The 17812-nt window shown below is 38.7% G+C and overlaps 1 protein-coding gene across 1 annotated transcript in view; it reads right to left on the bottom strand.

Moving 5' to 3' along the window:
• The window catches only part of LOC140231166 (ras-specific guanine nucleotide-releasing factor 1-like), a 116873-nt gene that overhangs the window by 28811 nt on the left and 70250 nt on the right, over nucleotides 1-17812 (bottom strand). The window lies entirely within an intron of this gene.

The raw sequence follows: 17812 nt of genomic DNA, 5'->3' as shown, positions 1-17812 counted from the left end.
ATATTTTTCGTTAAATTTTTTGAAGCATCATTTCATCCATTAATCAAATTTCCTGCATTTATAGCAAGTCGCCACCAGTTTTTCTGCTTGAGCTAAGAACACATGTGGATCTAAGTTGTAGATCATCCTAATTTTCTCCAATCAGTTGCCAAATATGGCGGCTGAGCGGCAGCAAGATAGGCAGCAGACAACCTTCGTGGGAGGAATACAAACTTATTCATAATCATATGTGAACTTTCACTTAATAAAAATCATAAATGCCGGGGAGGCTTGGACGTGTACGAGACAGCGTGTTGCAGCCCCCGGAGTAGACTGGGGGTAAACATTCGGTGGCGACTGTGCAAACAGGAGCGGGCCCCACGCGGGCAGTCGTCAGGCACTGAGGCAGGGGGGGGGGGGGGAACTATTACAGTGTTCTGTGTGCGGTTGCCATGACGATCCATGTCCCAGTCAACCAATCATTATCATATGTGATCTTGGCAAGCTTTCTTGATTTCTCCTCTTTCTCCTTTTTGATCTCCCCTTCTCTCATTCTCTTTCTGTTCCTTTCCCTCTCTATCTATATTTCTTTCTGACAGCCAAGTCTTACTCACCTGGAGAAATGTACTAATTACGGATCCACCCAACAGGACATCAACTATTACGAGAGATTCTGATCTAAAATGGAATTTCTCCTTGCAGACTACTGAGGAGGCTGCAGAAGCACTCCACTGAGCATACGAAGGGAGTTACAGCTCAAGACATTTTTGAAGAACAGTACTGACAGAGAGAACTGGAGAAAATACATTTCCTATTTGGTAATCTGTAAACACAGTGCACAGGTGTTCATGCAAGATCATCACAGGAAAGTATGTGGGCTGTAGGTGCTGTTTGGGGAAGGCTACTCGCGCAAACTATGCGTCGCGATTCATTACTTTTAACAATGCACCTGCCGCGCACACATGGGAGATCGTGAGACATATACGCTTCCCTATGCCTTTGTTCACACGAAATTAGAGTCAAAGTTTCTGCAAGCTCTCTGTAGTATCACACTCAAGATGTTCCTACATAGATCCACTTATTCGTTTTATCCTGTGCTCTGAGAAATCAGATATTCACATTCTTTCTTTTGTGTAATCCTAAATATATGATGTACCCACACTGTATCTTTATCTTTATTTCAATCTGTCACAATAGAGAGAAAAACAAAACAAAACTGAAGTACAAGGGACCTTCCTCTAGAAATGAAGAGTTTAATCTCAAAATGAGCTAACTCCTCTTGTTAAGTTGAGATATTTGCAATTAAAACTGCCAAAAACACAAAGAACGATAGGAAAACATAGGATATTTTAATCATAACTTCAAGAATACTCCTTGTTACGCTACAAGTTAGGTATCACTGGAAAGGTTTTATTTTGTTCTATCTGATTAAAAATGGTGCTTAGTCCACTTTGAAATAATCAAAAAAAAAAAATGCAAAAATATTCTACGGGAATCTGGGACTTTCCATTGTTTGTAATTAAAAGAATCACACTTGATGAATACATAAAACATAAAAAACCCCACAATAATATGATTAATATTATTTCTAAACTGTGTATTCAACAATTCTCCTCCCATGACTAATGTGAGAGATAATATACCTTTTATATGATCTATAAAGAGAAAATGAAAAGACTTCTTTGAAGAGGATGTGCAATCCACTTTAAAGGGATGGTACAGTATTGGTGGAGATTTGAGAATTGAGCTTTTAACTTTTTGCGAGATAGCAAGAAAACACTTATGATATAGTACAGAGCATACCATTTTAAGAGGAATTCAAAGTTTATTTGATGAAAATCGGGTTTGGAATGACTGAAACATCCAAAAACAAAGTAAAACAAAGCGATCGTAATAAAGTGTGGGTCCCACACTTTATTAGAATTGCTCTTTTTTGGATATCTCAGCCATTTCAAAACTAATTTTCATCAAATAAACATTGAATTCCTCATAGAATTACATGCTCTTTCATATTTTATAAGAGGTTTCTCATTATCTCACAAAAAATGTTAGAAACCTGAAATTAGGTCTCAACCAAAACTATACGATCCCTTCAACCTTTGAAATAAAGTAGAATGACAGAACAGAATGAAATTACATTCATATACTAAAGATGTTCTTTGGAAGTAATTCCCTCTGAATGCTGTTGCATGCAATACACTTTTCTGTGGTTTCATTTTCACCAATCTATGACTTGGCTGATAATCATGAAATCTAAGAGATACAAAAATGTTCCTTCCATAAGACCAATGTACATAATGCAAGTCCTCTTTAAAGGTGGGAAATTGATAAGATTGCATCTTAAAAATTGATAATGCTTATTTCTAATTCCATCATTGTGGTTCTTCATCAGGAATTTAACAACTTGAAAAAATTGCCCAGAAAGTTCCAATTCACACTACATTATGCTCATGAAGAAATGGCATGTTCTGTTAAATCTGCAAAATCTGTTTATTTCCGGCTTGTTCTCAGCTACTTCTTTTGCAATAACAACAACAACAAAATCTGCATCAATGCTGATATATATGAGGGTATTCATAATAAAATGAGATGAAATAAAACAAAAGACAGATTGAATTGAAGTGAAATGGAACAAAAGAGGATTGAAATAAATAGAATTAAAAGCAAAAAGTACAAAACAAAGTGAACTAGAAGGAAAAGAAAGAATATGAAAAGAAATGAAATATGAATGTTGTGCAAGTAAGTCTGAAAGAAGAGAGGGAGACCAGTGATTAAGTTGACTACACTGTCACATGTTGTACAGCCTTGTCTTTTGCAATGTGTATCATCACTGGCTCTCTATGAAAGATGATTCAATGATTCTGAAACATTGCCCCCCATAACCAGCCACCTTGCTCACCCAAGCTGACCATGATTAAGGTCATCTCTTCCTTGAGGGATGCATCGAGCCACAATCCAGTACTAATTACCTCTCCGTGTGGCAGGCTTTTTTACCCCGCAGGACAAGTGCAAATATCATTCATTGTCAGGTGAATCAAGAGCTGGCCAATTCTCTCCATCATCACCTGATACCAGAGTCATCATGGGTGGTATCTACCGGTGGTACATGATCCGTGATGTAGGATTGTGGTGGTATCTGGTGGATGATGATGATGATGGTGGTGGTGAATAAGTGGTACATATGTGGCAGCTATGGTGGAACACATGCTGACTCGCAGCCCGCAAATACTAAGTATATATAATATTTGCCATGGTGGGTTATTTGTTTGGTGTCTGATGGTGGTATACATGATCTATGATGTAGACTTGTCGTGGTATCTGGTGGATGATGATGGTGGTGGTGGTGGTGGTGAATAAGTGGTAGATATGTGGCAGCTATGGTGGAACACATGCTGATTCGCAGCCTGCAAATACATATGAAATTGGGGTTGGGGGTCTTAACCATGCAAAGCATATTAGTGGATGAATTATTTTCTTCTTTTTTTTTTTCTAGCATCTCAGAATTCCAAAAGCTGTGTAACTAAAGAAATACAATGTAGGACTGTTTCTGCTCTTACATCCTTACTGAGTCTGATAGGAGGAGCAAACATTAATCTCAGAATTTTTCTTCTAAGGACAGCCACATGTTTATGCCATTATAAGTCTTGCTGTTGAGACCATTCCTTATTGAGATCAGGCATATGGCTTCCTCTAATAAGTGGAAGAGAGTAGCAGGTCATAATTGATGACTGAAACAGTGACACTCTATTACATGCAAAGCAATTTGAAAATTTATCCTTGGTTGTGGAATCATGTTACCACGTTAATTGCTGACAGATATGTTAAGGTTACGGGGGGGGGGGGGGGGAGGAAATGATATTCATAATGTGAAGACATCAATCAAGCCTCTATGTAGATGGTGTTTTTTATACCATTGGCATGATTAAGTTTTGAAGAAATAATTGATGAGTTTGTTTGCAAAAACCAATAAGTCCATATTTGCCAAATGGAGGTATTTGCGATTAAAGGTCAAGAAAAATAAAGAGAATAATAAGAACATTTTTGCTTCTTTTGACCATAACTTCAAAAATGTACCTTTATATGTAGTGACCAGTTTATCATTTAAAAGGTATTATTTTGTACTTTATGACAGAGACTGTACTTCAAAATCTTCAAAAATGGACTTATCGGTTTTTGCGAACAAACTCTTCAATTGCTCACTTGTAACTGCTAACAAGCACAAAATCACATGATGTGCAAGCAACCTTATTATATCATGTTACATAGACCCTGGCATCAAAATGTCTTTGGTCATTTCTACTTTAGTGACCCATCACTCAGAATGACCCATGCACATTTTTAAAAAGCAGAAGTGTCAAAGGTCAAGGTATAGTTGCCCAATAGCGCATGACATTTTCCTCCTCAATTTCCCCTGCCCCACTCCTCCCTCTCTTCCCCTTTTATCACAAATGTCCCAACAATTTATTTCTGAGTGAATCATACAGCTTATGTAGATAGTAGAGGTGAATCATTGGGAGGGACAGCTATGGGGTGGGGGGGGGTGGGGGTGGGGGTGGGGGTGGAGGTGGGGTTTGCTGGACTTGAAAACTTATGAAGACGGAAGAAGGAGGGCAATACAGGCACTCAAGTATTTAATCTGACCAATGATAGATGATAATAATAATAACAATGAAATTTTTATAGCGCATATAACAAATGAATGTTCCCTATGCGCTTTACAATCTTATCACAAAACATACTGTAACAATTTACTTTCAATACACACACATATACAAAAAAAAAATATCAGTTCACAAATAAGTAAGTCTTTAAAGAAGATTTAAATGAGACCAATGAAGACGACTGACGGATATGGGGCAGCAACTGAAAAAGACCTGTCACCATAAAACTTTGTATTAACTTTAGGAATGCGGAGAAGGGATTAATGTTGTGATCTACGACTACGTGTGGAGACAGGTGAGGTAATCAATTTTTTGACATATTGTGGACTAATATCATTTTGAACTTTATAAACTAACAGGAGAATCTTAGATATGAAATGCTTTTCAACAGGGAGCCAGTGAAGTTGAGTAAAAGTACGTAGATGAAGAGGGGAATGCTGTCATTCTTACAGATATCTATGGTTACAAAGAGAAAGCACACAGTCTCTTCTCGACAACTCTCTTGAGTCTTATTGTGCCCATCCCTCCCCCCCCCCCCAAGAAAAAAAAAAGACCTCATGAATATTTGTCAGTTATGGCGTTACATTCTGTACATGAGCAGAAAAACGTCATTTGTACTATCAGACATGTTGGTTTTTAAATTCACTGAGATAAGCATCTATGATGTGATGATTATTCATTTGATTTTTACAAATAAGGCTTGCCAGCACGTCCACCTGACAGCAACCCTGGTATTTGGCAATATTGATGGAAAAGTTTCACTCATGCAAAATGATGAAATGGATGCTTTTCTATGTTTTAATACCATTCTGATCACAGCAGTCCTTGGAAGCACACTCTTTGTTTGAACATAATTCATGAATTCCATGAATCGTTACATCCAGAAAGCTTATGCATTATGTCACTTTGAAAACGAGTGAAGTGTCTAACCAACTGAGAAAAAGGAAAGGTCATTTGTACCCATGTGCACATGAGCTATCCACGAACTAGCTTATTCTCAGGTGGGCTAGTGGACTATGCATTTTACATCTCAGTGGTGGATTGTTAAAGCTGCGTTTTCATTGTCATCGAAATGTAATACACGGAGGAGACATAGTGAGAGAGAGAGAGAGTGTGTGTGTATGTATGTGTGTGTGTGAGGGAGAGATAGACAGCTCTATAGAGGTAGATAGACATATGAGAGAGAGAGAAAAGGGGGAGAAAGTGAAAGAATAGGACTGCTGTCTAAACTTGACGAGGCAGGAGTAAGATTTATCGCATCCTAGGGAAGGGCAGTCAGCCCGCGATGCCTCACATTGTCACATGACTTCCGCCGACTCGCGATTTATGCAGCGGCCGGGTATTAATCACACACGTTTGGCTACACGAGAGGGCACAGACGCTTCACCTGCTCAAATGCACACGCGAAGGAGGCCTCGTCTTGATACAGACGGGGCGAGTGTCTCCCTCCGTTTCCCTCCTGTCCCCCGGTTTTCTCTCAAGCCCGATAATTAGGATAGAAAGTGTGACCTGGATAGACAGGTATATAGTTGATAATGGTCTCTAACATCTCAACATCCACAGGCACACACACACACATACATAAATACAGACCCTAATATCCATCCCAAGTGTTTCCTTTTCATGTTTCCATACGGGCTAATTTGAAACCACAATACATTTCATAAAAATTACCATTTCCTGTTACGACATAACTTAACTTAGCCCACTTCCTTGGCTTCAAAACCCACCACGCTGAGATGTGTGTTTTTTTATCCTATGTAAATATCCCATGTCTCCAAATACAGTTCACTATACATAATTTGGAGTTTAGAAAATAGAGCAAATAAGCACAATATTTGGTTTACATAACATATCCTCAGTTGAGAATGAGAAGGGCGTTAAGGTGCCTCAAACACTTTGGCTTTTGTGGTAACTTAACACCCTTTAGTTGTATGTTACTTCGGTCAGCATGTATAAATTCGCAGATCTCCACATTGAATTGACCTATTTGATAACACAAGTAGCCATATGATTATGGTAAGTTTTATGCAAAACAGCTACACAGGACCTACACTACATTTCATATCTTATGAAGATGATGATACTGAAAGGTTGACTCAACCTTTGGCAAGATATATTAGCATATGAAAGAGATCAACGGAGACAGATTAAAATATACAGATTGACAGAAGGAGAGATGGAGACAGAGAGGGAGAGAGAAAGATAAAGACAAAACAAGGACATAAATAACGAGATAGATAGATAGATAGAATGATGCATAATTTTCACTCCGAACACATGGCAAAGCTAAAAACACTTCCTAGAAATGAAGACAAACAGAGTACACCAATACATTTGGCAACCCAAGTGACAACATTCCATCAAATATGGAGAGTAGAAAAACTATTCTGCCTGCAAACTAAAAGAAAAAGAGCACAGATTACAGTCCAACTCCTCTGACTTTGATCAGCTGAGAGCAAACCTGTGACTGATTGCAACCTTTTCCCCGCTCAAGATCTCCGATGAATGAGCCTCTTTAGTTTATACAGAGATTGGAACAGTCAAAACAGAGATCTCATCATACATAGCGAAAGGGGGACTGACATGGGATGACTTTAATCCATGTTATTGCAGGTTCAAGGGAAAACAGGATGTAACTATATGCATGAGTATGAAGAAAGTAGCTTTTTTTTTAACCCGTTGAAGACCAGTCCTTGGACAGGTGTCTATGGATTATGTGTAACATAGCAAAATCAGCCAGTCCTCAACTGGTTAAGACGATCCATTGGGGTTATTTTTTTCTCCTATCTACGTATAAATCCATTTACCTTTTATGCTTTTCCCCTTTCTCGTTTGCATTCAAGTTCATCTCTGACCATGAAGCAAACATTTCCTTGCAACATCAATTTCTGAGATAAAAAGATTTAATGACCGTATTTTGACTATTTGTTTTTCTTTTCAACAACATTCTTCTTCTTTCAGACGGCAAGATACATAAAGCAAATGATGAGAGAGTTGACTTTACTTATTTTTGGTACTGAAAATTAGTTAAGAAAACGATGAATATTTGTATTTAAAAAGAATGCAGGTGTTACAATCCTAGAAATAAATGTGATATGTCCAAAATCTTAAACATTCTGTTGCAATGTAAGTGTATTTCAAAGTTTGCACTCTCTTGTATACTGTAAATCATTCTACCAGAAAGGCAATCACATTAGCACAAACGGCCATCTCAGCACAAACTGTTACCTTAATATCTCACTCAACTCACCATATTCTAGGAAAGTACCACTCATGATAAGGGCCCCCTTAAATGCTCATGCTGATTTCACCCTTTAAGACCACTTCCCATCGCCGTGGTGACGTCTCATCTTCCTCTCTCCCTCCGTTCTCAAAGTCAGCTCCAGTGAGCTATCCTAATGCCATCTGCACTCTCAGTGATTCATGCGTTGCATATCAATTGAATCTTAACCCGCCAATTCCCGGGGGAATTTCACTGCAGAAATGATCATCCTTCCATCACTAAATTGGCATCCCTGAATTTCACCGCATATCTTAAATTGGAGAGAGATTATAGCAACTGGTTAAGTTCATCAAATCTGCACTTTACAACAACAAAAACAAAATACCAACAGAGAGAGAACCAAGAACTTTGATTCTCTAAAATGTATTGCCAATTTGGGAATCAATTATGAATTTCGGCTTCAAGAGGGTTTTGAAAGTTCTGTAATCGAAATAAACGTGTGAACAACATATGAGTTATATGAAGAGACAGACATGCATAAAATGTTGGTATTCATTCATGAAACAAAATTCTGATTTATTCAAACCATATCTTTCAAGAAATAGTGTGAGGACCTATTATAGTTCAAAAAGCCTCTTCCAGAAGTCATGCTTTCAGAAATTACTGCTTATTTATGATTTATGCTACAATGACCCACGTGTGAAATATTATGGCACTACAGGCACTGCAGCCTTGACTAAAAATTTAATGTGAATTCTACTAGTCTCAGTGTTTTCAACGAGTGAGTATATTCTATGGAAATACTGAAACAAAATATATGGGATGCGGAACAAAATATATGGCAACATGTCCACATTCTGATTCTGTGAAAGATTCTGCACAGCATACAACAGTTCTGCCCATGTATGATACTAGGAAGACTCTTAATGCACTTAGTTAACGTTTCAGTGATGAAAATGATCTACAACACTGAGGATATCAGTTGAATTCCATGAGATGTGCCTAGTTAATGAATAAAAACTTTAAAACACTATGAACAGTTACAATGGAAATATCATTTGAATTTGCTGAATCTTTTTTGTGACTTTTTTCCCTCCCATGCAGTTTGGTCTATGCAATTCTAAAGTCACCTCATCCAAAATGTTTTGTATTTACTTTGTAGTCCTCAATTAAGCTAATACATGCTTGCCAATTCAACATCAGGATTGCTCACGGATATGCCTTAATGAAATATGACATTTTCAAAAAATGGAAATGCATCATGTTTTCTGCCCATGGGAATATCAAATTAAAAGTTGTTCAGATGTTTCTTTCTCACTACAAAATAAATGTGAAAATCAATGGAGAAAGAGTGAATGAGACATCAAAGTGCAGGAACTGCCCTGTCACACTACATTCTTCTCAGGTCAAGCTAACTTGGTATAACACACATATTTCCCATAGACACCTGCCCGAGTAAACTTGGGACCTGTCATCAATGGATGAAAGTTACGCATATATATCAGTGGAACACTTGCTGCCTCCACCAAGGGAGGAGGTTATGTTTTCATCAGCATTAGTTTGCTTGTTTGTTGGTTTGTTTGTCCTTGTGCAAAATAACTCAAAAAGTTGTGCACAGATTTGGATGACGCTTACAAAAAAAAAAAGTTGAAAATGATGCACAAAATAGATGATTACATTTTGGTAATCATCCAGGAATTTTAAATGGATTTTAGGAAGGAATTTTGATATTTTGGCAGGTAGGGTCAATAAACTTATGAGTTCAAGCTGTGCATTTTTTTTTTAGGTTTGCGCACGCGCACTACTAAAATGTGTGCTCTAGTTTCTGCTACACTGTAGGGCAAGGCACATCGCACAGCTGGAAGTTAATGATGTCACAAAAGGCTTTTATATTGGGAAACTGGGCAATTTTCAGGATGCATATGTAGGCCCTATGGTTAGAAATCACTGATCTCTATGTAAGAACACGATCAGTGGTGGAAGTGAGCTCCTTGGCGGAGGTCTGTGCTCTCAGAGTACTTATCTAGTTAATAATGTATTGACTTCTGCTTTCCTACAAAGCGCACATGAAGAAAATCTAAACAACTTTTTTTTTTTTTTTAGCTCCAACTCAAACCACTAGTCTAGTGTTTAATGAAGGTGACCCTGCCTTTTTATTTTATCACATTGGTCTAACACAGCTTGCAATAGATAGACAAATATCAAAGAAAAAGTAAGTGCAATTCAAAAGGTTTGAAGGCGATGTTGCACCAGATTTCATGCAATACTGTAAAAGAAATAAATGCATGCAAAAACTAAGATTGACTCCGATACGTGCAACTCACTACTAAAATGTCTGTTATGAATTGCAGACTTGAGAACCCTTACTTCTTTTTTTTTTTTGCTATTCATAATTCTTTTGGGGCAAGTCAGGATGGAAACTGAGTAACTTGGAAGGAGTCTGAAATGTGCGACATTAGTTTCACTAGCCAAAGCCAGAGGATGGAAGGGGTGAGACTTCAGCCCAGGGGAATGGGGCAAAATCACTTTAGGGTAGGAGGCAAAAGGGGGTAAAAAAAAAATGGCTGTTTTTAGTTCGGGATGATTTTTATGGTAGTCCATGACTCAATCTGATAGGGAGAGAATGAGGAAAAAAAAAACTTAGGCGCAGTATTCTTGGAGTCACACTAGTGAATTATTTAAGCACCAGTGGCTCGATGCAATCTCCCCATCGTTTAAATTATCATAAATTATCTTGCGGATGTATCTTTGCAACCTGCATTGATGCCACTTAGGCAGACGTTTTTCCCTCTATCCCCCCTTATCTATTATTCACAGTTTGTGGATGCTCGAGTTTGTCTTTTCCCCTAAAATGAGGTTCATATATAGTCTCCTTGCCTTTGTGCAGGTTCCACCTGTTCCTTGTTGCATACAAATTAAGTCCAAATGCAACAATGACCTGAAATCCCCTATAGATCCTGTGTAACCATGTGTAACCATCTATGTCTTGTCTATCATGGCACCACATTAATTTCAGCAAAATGTGAGAGTAGCTTTCAAAATGACTGAAAACTTGTCATGTGACTATGTCGTACTGCTGTAAGAATCTGTTATTTTCATGAGGGTTTAATTTTTGTGAATCTTGCCGGTCACTGTTGGGCTGCAAATTTAACAACACATAAAAATACTGACTCCTGATCTAGATTGCATTTAATTTCCATTGCTCATTTCATGGCATTTGGCGCCTTCTGAACTGGGGTTATGGCTATGTCTGACTGGATATGCGCATGCTAGTATGTTTCAGGGGCGGATCCAGCAATTCCGTAAAGAGGGGGCACCTTAATAAACTTAAAGGGGGTGCACACGCCCCTCATTTTTTCTTTTTATTTCTTTTGTTTTAACAAAAACTAAGGGGGGGGGGGCGCGCCAGGTGTGCCCCCTCCTGTATTTGCCACTGTGTTTAACTTTACGCGCATCCCTACCTATCAACAATTAAACTTCAAGCATGAAGCATGAAGTGCAGTGATCTTGGTTGCTGGGTGTGCACGATTTGCATACAAATGTGTGTGTAGGCCTACTGCTAGTACAATGTACTGTATAAGCTGTTATTGTCACGAGGGTTTAATTTTCGTGAATTTCGCAAATTGCAGTTGGATCGCGAATTTAAGAACACGCAAAATTGTCTCCATGCACTTTGTTAATAGAGCATTAACGTAAGCGTCGGCGTCGATTCGCAAAGACAACATCTCGCGAAAATGTCTATGACCTTGTCATTCATGAAAATATCTATACGAGAAAAATAACGCCGTATACAGTAGTTTTGGTGAATGTACATTGCATTGGCTCTATTGGGAAAATATTGAATTTACATCAGATAGATCTTTATTACTTAATACGGTAGTATCTTTGTGCTCTCAGTTTTATAGTGAGTACATGTACAGTAAAGTGGAGGAATGAATGAATAGGCACTGATGCACTTATGATAGCCTCACTGCCATATCGCAAAGACAACATATTGTGAGAATGTCGTTGACTGCTTCATTTGTGAAATATCTGCACACAAAAATAAAAGTTTTTCCAGTCTTCCAATCAAGATCATGAGGCAGAAGTCCTAATTAACACACCAGAAAATGCTCTACGAGGCAAGTCTGAAGTCAACTTTGACAACTTACGTGTAAACAGTGATGGCATCTTCTTGCATTACTTGGCAGGTTAAATTTGCTATAAAATCTGAAGAGTTTGATTGCAAAAATAGCGTAAGTGCCACCTCAAAACATTTTCAAGTATTAAGTCCATCACCGGATACAGTGTACAGCAAAATGTGACCACTCCACAGTACCTTACTTGTTACATAACAGGAATATCCTAAAAAAGATATCCCACATTACCTTATTACTTTCTCTGTTTTTAAACAGCTTTAATCCAAATATCTCAAATTAACAAAAATGGAGTTAACTTGTTTTGCAATATCAAACTCTTCATATAATCATATCACTCCAGTGTAGGGAATCTCTCTTATGGTGTCAGATGAATTGGCATTGCCGAGAAACCTTTGTTGCTTACATTTTACAGTCTTATAATTATGATTCTGTACTTATGTCTATGACATATCTAGCAGGCTTCAGCAATGTTGCATGTGTAATGCACGATTGCCCAGACCCTGGTTATCTTGGAGGAAATGGGGCCTACGCTTACGCAGGAATGTTGCTTTGGAATGAACTTCCCAAACGTATTTCAGCTGTGGAATCTGTCATGATCTGCCTGAAGGCATACCTGTTCCAGCAACTCTTGCATAGATTCATACATGCTCTCTCTCTCTCTCTTTCCATCTGTATTTGTACTTTATTTTTGGCTGTGTGAAAGTATTTTTTTTTTTTACCATAGATGCTCTACACATTTCAAGAGGTGGAGTTGGAACATTATCTCACTGCAACTCAATATCATGAAATTTTTCTGTCAAGCTGTCTTTACTGCAACTAATTAACTAATTGCCCTACATCGACGTAAATAAGCACTGAATTGATCAGTGTTTTAGTGGTAGCCATGACAAAAGAAATCACGGGCATACATACTTGAGCAGGATTGGAACCTACAACCTCCTGCTCTCTGGTCAGGTGTCTTCTCCACTAGACCACTGAGCTTCTGCCTGACAGCAAGTGTTGGTTCTAATCCTTCTAGTTTGCAGCAGGTACTGCGTAATTATTCAAATTCATTAAATTCTTCCATCGCGTTGTTTTCACTGCAACTCATTAACAAATTGCCCTCCATTTACTTAAAGAGGCACTGAATTAGTCAGCATTTTAGTAGTATATAGCCATGACAAAAAAAAATCAAGGGCATACATACTGTCACAATACATCATTCCGTACAGATTACGACCTCACAAACTTTCACTTTGTGATGCCTTCTCAACATAAAATCTGGATTTATATCAAGAATGAATGCTTTACTAGACTGCTCCATAGTTTCAATACAATGCACAGCACTGTGGTGGATTTATAAATTTTCTCTTTACTGCCTACTTCACATCACTTCATTGTCAGGACGTTTATTGCTGCTCCTGCTCTGACCACCAATCAAACAGGTATGTGCACCCATCTTCATCAGAAATGAATTGCCATGGCAACAAGGATGGCATCCCACATGAACATGATTTTCGATGTTGTCATCCAAGTGATAATGCAGCAAGTGAATGTTCCAATTCATGGCATATTCATTTTTCATTAACCCAGTTCAGAACATTTTTTTTTTGGTTCTATTTTGACAGAGTTGATGCAAATGACAGAATCTGTGGAAGTATTGAAGAAATTATGTGACTGCCGGATTTAAAGTATAGATTTTATTGTATGCTCAGCTATCACTAACTTGCACACAAATTCGTCCAATGCATGGCCAATGCTCTGCGAATAACAATTTGCCATCATTTGTTTCTAAAATCATCTGTAGGCAATTATTGTTCATGCTGGAATGAGACACTATGACTTATATGAGACATGTGAGTGCTAGAATATCTGAAACCTTTACCCTCGTCAAGCATCCGTCTATGATAATGTACCACGATTCATCATCTTTCTTTAGGGGGTATATTTCATTTTTTTCTACTAATGTACTGAAAAAAAAAAGAAGCAGCAGGCCATAATCATCCACAGTGAATCTCTGTTTTCACCCACATCTCCACTATCAGTTTTTGAGATGCATATTGTAAGGGCAGTCACCACTTAACTGTCGCTACAAGACTGTATAACCAGAGGAGAAATACCATGATGTGACACTCAGTGCAGACTCACTGTATGACTTGAGTGATACTACATGATACTGATTATTTTGTAACTACCAGCACCTTCAGGTCTGGTCTACTTGATGATGAAGAACTGGATGAAATTCCACTTGATTAGCCATTCAATGTATTAATGATAGCACTTGCACTGGATTGACTCTGGTACCACTTAAAGGCCTTCTCCATGGTGATATCCATGCATGATGTTTGAATACTGGTGAGCAGCCTTTTGTTGATATGCCAAACGAAACACATGTCCCATTACTTTGAAATGCCATACACGAGCCTCTAATCAATATCTTTCAGTAAAAACTGAAAAAAAAGAAGATGTGATCGCAGATGTATGAGGGAAGGTAAAAAAGAACCAAAAATATAGGCCCTCCATGAAGGAAGGAGATGAATTCAAAAATATACAGATACAAAAGAATTACAACAATGATGATGACTTAAACAGTGATTAGAGTAATATAATCATTCCTGCTATCATTGTTAGTTCCATTATCGTAATCAATGACTTCATCAACATAATTATAGTCTCCATTATTATCATCTTCATTAGCGACACTTCCATACATCAAGGCAATCTAACTGAGGTGCTGAAGTGTGTCTCTACATAATCAAAATGTTGGCAGAGTCTGCTCTACTTTTCTGCACACCTCCTCAATTTCTAAGAGATGCTGGGCATTGACCCCTGCTGACCAGGGCATCTGAGAAGGACAGCTTTTTACTTCTGGGGACACTTTCAGCCAGCATTTCCCCCTTTCATTCCCATGAAATGGCTAGCACTCATCAGCAAAGACATCATGGGGTGGGACTACAGTAATAATTTTGTTTTTCTTGCCAAGTTAAAAGGATCTAGGATCTACAAGAATCCTAATCCTACATTGGTGCGCACACACAAAAACACTGTGGCAATGTTTGTGCAGGGTCATGAAAAAAACAACAACAACAGAAATTGCAATCATGTTCTCTCATGAAGATATGAACTTAGTGACATTTTGTGAGACTGAAGCCATGGTTTCAGTCCAAGTTATATCGGAGGTACAAGATCTGTGTAGCCAACACAGGGAGCTGCACTGGATTGATCTTTCTACTTTATCAGATTTTGCACTAACCTCCACCAATTTGTAGCTGTTCTTCATTGAATGCATCATTCTTGAGGAGAACCCCCCCCCCCCATGATAAAGTTTACATTCCTGCATTTAAACTTTGTTCCTTAAGAAAATAGTTTTGTCTTCAATATATTACTGCTTATGTTTCAGTAAACCCCATCCCCACTCCCTCCCCCCCCCAAAAAAAAAAAAAAAACAAACAAACAAACAAACAAACACATTTCTCTGATTGAGATCAACAAAAACATGGAAGGCCATTCTGGAAAGGAAACAAAATGTAGGTCACATTGGCCCAGTTATGTTTGAAGAAAATGACTTCATAACAGAGAAGCAATATCTCCAAGAAATCATTCAATATGATGGTACTCAGAGCACGGAAACAGATAAGAACAAAGACAACATTATATTTGCAATGCATCTGAAGGGGGGACACGATAAGATTGCATAAGACAATATCTTACAGCTTGAGAAAATGTAGATAACAGCAGGAAAACAAAGACAGAATTTGAGGTTGAATTTGATTCTTTTTTTTTCATGGGAAGGGAGAGATTCTCAGAAGAATAAAAATGGCAAATGCCCTCATATTTCATTCTATTGTGACATGGATTTTTTTCTGCCTCGGGCATTACTTCTGGGGATTGCCAATATGAGCAACAATATCTCCTTTATTCTGAAAAAAAAAATCCACAAGCCTATATGAGAAAAAAATCACATCTCTAAAGTATGTCTTTCCCATTGGGATCTGAATCTCACATTACTTTCCATAAAATCTCTCTCAACTTATGTTCCCTCTCTTTCCCCTTCTCTCTTTCCCTCTCTTTCTGTTCTTCCATGCATTTTTTCCCCTAAATTCTCTCTTTCACGTCCTTGCCCTTTTTTTTCCCCTCTCCTAATACTTCTTATACTTCTATCTCTCCTAATACTTCTTTCGATTTCTATCTCTCACTCGGGCCTTGTCATTCTGTGCCTAGGTAGTGATCTCTCTCCCTCTCTCTCTCTCTCTCTGTCACATATATATTTCTCTCTCTTTCTGCCTTTCTATGTTTCTCTCTCTCCCTCTCTGCCTCTATCTATTTCATTCCTTTTCTATTAGTTCCTCTCTTTTCCAATCCTGCCAGCGTAATTGATTGTGAATAGAAAGATGAAAAATTGACTGCCCAGCTCCCTTGATGTCGGACGAATTTGGTCGAATGTTCTCGCGCCCGCCCGCTGCACTCGTGGTGCTGTTTGGCAGCGTAATCGACACCCCCTGCCCTGGTTGGTAATACTTGCCTCCGTGGGCAATGGAGCGCAGCGTGTGCGGCAGATGTTAAGTGGGTCAATTGGCTAATTAAGATGAATTGTGGCGGCAATTATTCGCCGCCTGGCAGACTTAACACTCACTCGGCTTGTAGTGCTGGTCTCACACGTACACCTGGACAATATCCACGCGGCCGTCCCGCTATCATATTACCATTTCTGGGTACTTGAGTGGAGGGAAAATTACACACAGCTGGTAAGGTGCTAAAGTGAGGGGAAATGTTTGGGGATGGTGGTCACACAGGGGAACTGCATGTGGTTATGATATTGCTTATGAAGTGCCAATGTATACATCTATATTTCTGTGTACATAGATATAACCTACTCTATAATTCTGCAACATAAGGCCTGTTGACATTTAAGCATGATTCTTTATTGAATAAAAGAACATTTTCTTAAGAATCAGCACAGCCTGGTCAATGACTGCAGCAACGGCTATGAAAAGTAGGTCATCTATAAATAGGTAGTGTGCCTTCTGGAGATAAGGTTTGATAAATGTATAACACAGAACATGGTAAAGGAATGGTCTGGCAGACACCCAAAGCACACATGCTACACACACCCTAGCAGCTGAGGTTCCAACTTGGCTCATGTATTTATGTGGGACACGGGGTACAGACAAGACACTGAGGGGTAAGAACAATGATGCAGTGTTCATGGATGGCGGAGGGAGGCTTGAAGGAAGAAGGTAATAACACCCATGGCAAACATAGGTGAAGAAAATGACCTGGAAGATTGAAGGTTGGACAGGTGGACATATTCACTGGAAATAGAACAGAATTCACTTTGTGATATAAGGAAGGTGCAGTATTGGCCTGGGTCCAGGCATGGATGCTGATGAAAAACAAAAAAACAAAAACAAAAACCTCCATCAGAGAGGCAAAAGTGTCCCTGGTGTATGACAAAGATGAGATGAGCAAAGAGTGTCTAGTTCAAGAACAGAACAGGAGTAATTACTACTTGGTGAAACCAATTAGGATGAAGGGCAAGGTGGATAGTGTGTGGGTGGTGGGGAGATGGGAGGGGCTGGTTCCAAGTGCCAGAACTAGGGGGAGAGGGTTCCAAGTGTCAGAGCTAACAATGATGGTGAAAGAAAGACTAGAGGATTGATACAACCATAGTTTGGTATCAACCACAGGGATATGGGTAGGTGACTTGTGTAGGGTTTGATATGCAAGAAATGGCAAATGCATGGACAGTGATACCAAATGACAGCTGAAAAGACACGATGTGCAGGCTAAGTGAGGTGCAAGAAGTTTGACATCTGCTGATTCTGGGG

The sequence above is a fragment of the Diadema setosum genome, chromosome 7 (genome assembly GCF_964275005.1).
Source record: "Diadema setosum chromosome 7, eeDiaSeto1, whole genome shotgun sequence".
Lineage (NCBI taxonomy): Eukaryota > Metazoa > Echinodermata > Echinoidea > Diadematoida > Diadematidae > Diadema > Diadema setosum.
The sequence above is the reverse complement of the archived record's forward strand: the minus strand, read 5'-3'. Positions and strand labels throughout refer to the sequence as shown.